Here is a 6,135-nt window from a genome sequence, read left to right as displayed (position 1 = left end):
TTGTCTAGAAAAGTATGGGTCTATTTTATTAAAAGAAAAGATGATGTGTTTGGTGTATTCAAGCAATTTAGAGTTTTGGTTGGAAAGAGTATTGGCAAATCAATCAAGTATTTATGAACAAGTAATGGAGGTGAGTTCGCATCTTTGGAGTTTGAAAATTATTGCAAGAAAGATAGGATTGTAAGGCATAAAATTACAGTTTACACTCCTCAACAAAATGGTGTTGTTGAATGCATGAATAAGACTCTTCTAGAAAGAGCAAGGAGAATGCTCACTAATGCCACATTGCAGCAAGAGTTGTGGGTAGAATCAGTTAATACAACATGTTATCTGGTAAATTGGTCACCATTAGTTACAATAGATTGTAAGATTCTTGAAGAGGTATGGACAAGCCATTCATGTGATTATTCAAATCTAATTGTTTTTGTTGTTGTGATGCTTATGCTCTTATTTCTAAGGATCGACATTCTAAATTAGAACCTAAATCCAATAAATGCTCCTTTATTGGTTATAGTGATGGTGTTAAGGGATATAATTGTGGGATCCTACTGCCCACAAAATCATCGTTAGCATAGATGTAGTATTTGATGAATCTTCTCTAACAAAATCACTTTGTATAAAATGATTTGGAACAGGAACAAGTACCATAATATCAACAAGTTTAGTTGGAGACTCATCCATCTCCAAAACAGATGGAGTAGGAAAGGACTTCTAAAGAAGAAGGTGTAGATTTAGAAGACATACAAGAAAATGTGGAAACACCATAACCATCTCTAAGGACATCTACACGAGACATAAATCTTCCTAAAAGGTATGATGATTTAATTTCATCAGTTGCTTTGATTTCTAATGATGGGGAACCAAGTTGTTATCAGGAAGCAGTTAATGGCACTAAAAATGCTAAATGGAAAATAACACTGAAAGAAGAAATGGATGTCTTGGAGAAGAATAAGATATGGGACTTGTTAGAACTTCCAAAAGGTAGGAAAGCTATTGGTTGCAAGTGGGTCTACAAACTGAAGAAGGGTGTTGATGATAAGATTGTGATGTACAAAGCAAGGTTGGTAGAAAAAGAAAATTCTCAGAAAGAGGGTATTGATTTTCATGAGTTTTTTTCACCAATTGTTAAGCTTGTTTCTATTCAAGTTGTATTATTATTAGTTGTATTACTTGACCTTGATTTAGAGCAACTAGATATTAAAATAGTATTTTTACATGGAGATTTGGACGATAGGATATGTATACGGAACAACCCAAAGGGTTTTTTCAAGATCACAATATAAAATTTGTTTGCAAACTCAAGAATTCATAGTATGACCTAAAGTAGTCACCAAAAAATGGTACAAGAATTTTGATTCCTTCATGGTGAACCAAAACATTGTAAGAAGTGAGTATGACCATTGTCTTTACTTTCAAATTTTGAAAAATGAGTTATTCATTATCTTGGTGTTATATGTTGATGATATGCTTGTAACAAGTAAAAGAATGGCTTAAATCAATTAGTTAAAGGCTTGCTTGGGTATGACATTTTATATGAAGGATCTAGGAGCAACAAAAAAAAATTTGGGCATAGACATACATAGAGACAGGGAACATGGTAGTATTTGGTTATCATAGTAGAAATATGTCGAGAAGACCCTCATAAGATTCGGTATGCAAGATGTGAAACCTGTAAATATCCATTTGGCTTCCCATTTTAAGCTAATCTCATTTGTTCATTAATGCCACTGGGTCGTTGGGCCTAAAGAGGGAACCCAACGATGCATACATGTCATAGTGATGAGACAACTTTTAATTTCCATTAAGATGGTGTCATTGGATTGTTGAGGCTTGAACAATGCTTCCATGATGAGCAGACTCCCAATGATGTATTTGTTGCTTGCCACATTTACCGCATGGACTTCCACATCGACCAACTTGACTTTTACTTATCATTTTTGGATTGTTGGGACATTGAAAGGAACCCAACGATATCCATATGCTCCACTGATAGACCCTTGAAGATGATCATAACATCACTAGGTCATTGGAAACCACTAGATGTTCTAATGGCCAGCCAATTTCAAGAAATACACTTTAGTTTCTAGTTCATCACTTGCATGTGCCACCATGTGCATCACCACTACTACAATTTTTTATTGCTAGATTGTTGAGGCCAAGAAAAGGTCTCAATGACATACCGGAGTTGAACCCACATGTTATTATTTCCGCATCACCTTCATAGTCAGGCCCGCCACTTTAGTCTCCCACTCTATCATTGGGAGATAAAAACCACTTCAACAATGCTTCTAAGCTTCAATGATATGTGGACCCACATTCTTGAACTATTCCCTATTTTAACCTTTGATCTTTAGGTTGTTGGGTCTCGAAAGAGCACCCAATGATGGGCATAGGTTCTACCTTTATGCTTTCTCTTATAGATGTGATCACACTATCTTGTCATTGGATCGTTGGGGCTCAATCGAGCACTCAACAATATTTGAAGCTTCGTTGATAAACATTTTACCACCCAGACCATATAGTTGAACAACCTCATTGTTGGATCACTAGAACCTGAAAAACCACCGATGATAGGCGTGTGTCTTAATGATGAGAGGATCACTCAAATGACTTATCTTGCATGTGGATATTTTATGAATTACTAGGATACATAAAAGGTATGAGGGGTCATGTGCTAAAAGTATAGCAAAATATTGGGCATAAGTCACTTAGGACAATTTGACTGGGCTCAACTCAAAATGCTGACACTTGGGGCCAGTCAACTTAATGAGCATGATACCCTTAAATGTAACTAATAGGACCTACGACTGGGTATCACAAGCCAACAACGCAAGCTAAGGGTACCACATAGCTAGGGTTTTAATTTATCTTAAAAGGTAAAACAAAGCCCTAGATAAATCAAATTTTTATAGTCCTAACACACTTAATCATTAGAGGAAAACTCTTAGGCGTCAAGACATAGAGAAGATAAGGGTCTAATGGGACCTAAATGATGATAATTCAGCTACTTGGGAGGATGTGGCAAAATTGAGAGATATTTATCCCTATCTTTTGTATAGGCTTCTAGAAGTAAGCTTGTCCCTAGGGGGAGGATGTCATGCCTCCCACATTTGCATTCAATCATAATTATTTTAATCCATTATTGATATTGTAGGTTATATTGAATTATGTATACCACCATTCTTTTATATTAGCATCCACATGGTGCACCCCTTGATATAGTTATAGTATTATTCAGTCTAGTTATTATGTGCTTATTATTTCAATTAATTATACATGTATGGTTCTGTGACTAATTCTACTTATCAATTTGACCTTGATCAAGGAATTTTATGTGCTTTGACTATGATATATATGCATAGATACCCTTGACATTTGTTGAGTGATATATGTACTAGTCATAAACTTCAACTAGCTAAATAGGTCTGAACATACCTCGATGGAGGTTAACAAGAGATAGCATCTTGGCCAAATTGTCACTAAACCTCCATTATACTTAATCACGTGTGATTTACCATGTTTTCACAAGTTTATACCTTGTCTACCAAATTTGGTAATGTCAAAAAATCCCTACTATTTCCTTGTGGTTGACTAGTAAGGAGGGTTTGTGTAATATGCGTGCAATCATATTTTTTCATCAATTTTCATCTAAAAATGAATTTTAACATTATCTTTAAAATTTTAATGATACCAATTTTTTTAACATTATCTTTTGGATGCTTTATTTGATTAATAGAAATTATATCTACACTATGATGTACCTCCATTCCTAGAAATTATTGCATGAGACTCAGAGCTTTCATTTCAAATTTATTCATCATTAACAATTTTAAATTCAATGTTAGTAGATTTACACAATCCATTAGTCTATGTGTAATTCTTCTGGATTTGATTATGTGATTTTTTTGCATCAACATTTCAGATCGCACTCACAGAGTGTGATCTGAAACGTTGATGCAAAAAAATCACACAGTCAAATGCAAAAGCATTGCACACAATTTTAAAGTCATCCCTCATCTTAAAACTACTACCAATATACAAAAAAAGATAACATAGAAACTTACAATAAGGATATCATTACTTCATTTATTATAGTAAAGAGTAAGCCCACTCTTGCTTCTCTTGAATTCATTATACTAAAATTATCCATCAATCCTAGTATACCATCTCTTGGTGCTCTCTTCAGGCCATATAATTCCTTCTTTAGGTTGTATACTTGGTGTTACTATTATTTAATTTGCATGTCAAAACCCTATGGTTGTTGGACATAGAATTCTTTTTCTAACTACCCATTTATGAAGATACCTTTCACATGCATGTGATGTATGCTCTACTTCTTTTTGAATTGTTATTAAAACCATTATTCTAATAGTTTTTTATCTTTCTATTGATGTAAATATATCTTCATAATCTATTACATACCTTTGTATGAAGCTTTTTATAGCTAACTATGCCTTACATCTTTCAACGCTCCTATCAATGTTGTACTTAGTCTTGTAAATCCACTTTGTACTAATATTTTTCTTCTCATGTGGAATATTTTAATTTTTTTTAATATCATTCCTATTAGTAGAAACTACCTCTAATTGCATTTCTTTCATTCGAACCTAATTAGTACATGTATCTTCAAACCATGATTGTTCAACATTATCTTCTAAAAATAAAGTAGATTTTAATATCTCACCTCTCAAATTGTCTTCATAGGATTGACTTCTACTCCTCTTGTAAACATCACTTCAAATTCTTATCTATCTTGTAGAACTTTAAATTGAAGTTGACTTGCACTAGAATTAAAAGAGGTGCTACTTTGTGGACTTGTAGTGCTAGAAACTAAAAAATTAGTAGGATTTTTATTAATAATATCATCATTATTGACACTATCATTAAAAAAAAAATCGACTTCTCAACATGGCTATTTTGATCTCCATAAACTCTGCTTGCATAAATATCACGTTCCTTGACACAACCATACTATTAGTAAGAGGATTTTACAACCTTACCTCTCCCTTCATCAAAAGATAACATCTATTGACACAAAAATACTATTAGTGAGAGGATTATAGAACATGTGGTCCTTACTTTATTCACTAAACCAAACAAAAATGTATGATTCACTTTTTGGATCTAAATTTATCTCTTTTGACCAACTACATGAACATATCAACACCATTCTTTATCTCACACTAGGCTTCAAAAGGAGTCATCGCAAGTGCATTAGTGAACCTTTATTTGAGAATATACACTACTATAGCAACTACATAAGCCCAAAAAGAAATTGCTCAATCTCTTGGTTTGTAATATAACCCTTACCATTTCCACCAATGTAGGATTCCTCCTTTCAACAATGACATTTTTGTGAGGTATGTAAGAAACGGTGAGTTATCTTTAGATACCATTAAGATCACAATAATCCATAATATCTCTTGAACAAAATTACCTTCCATGATTGGTTCTTAAGAATTTTGTTTTATCATAGTTTTCATTTTCCATGAGGGCTTTAAACTTGTTGCTCGTATATCAAAGGCTTGATTATTTTGGCCTTCAAAAAATTTAAAACAAACACTATCATGAATAATCATCAATAAAAGTAATGAAATATAATGACTTAAAAAAAAAATTGCATAAGACCACATATATCAAAATGAACTAGCTATATTTGATAGTGGATGTGCATTGCATTTTGAAAATTTCTCTATTTCATGTAAAAACCAAACATTTAAAATTGATGTCCATTAAATATAAGATCCTGTTTAAGCTCGGGTTGTTTATTTGAATAATTATTTTAGTAATGAGATATATTCATTATAAACATGATAGAAACCAACTAGATAGACTACTTATATCATACATGTAAACATTAAAGAAGAATAGTAATATAATGTTCTTACCTCTTTTATATATCCTCTTCATTTATATTTTATTCTAACCAATTTTAAGAAATGTTAAAAATAACTAAAATTGTCTAATTTTTTCCACATTTTAAAATGACGTGTAGTTAAAAATCTCGAGTTATTAGAAGCTCCCTTAAAAACACATTTTTAGATGTGATATTCAACTGTAAAAAGCAAGTTGGCTTTCTATTAAGACACAAAGAACGAACCAATCATCAACTGAAAATTAGAGTTAGATTGTGGT

This window comes from Cryptomeria japonica, chromosome 7 (genome assembly GCF_030272615.1).
Source record: "Cryptomeria japonica chromosome 7, Sugi_1.0, whole genome shotgun sequence".
NCBI lineage: Eukaryota > Viridiplantae > Streptophyta > Pinopsida > Cupressales > Cupressaceae > Cryptomeria > Cryptomeria japonica.
This window is presented reverse-complemented; position numbering follows the sequence as displayed.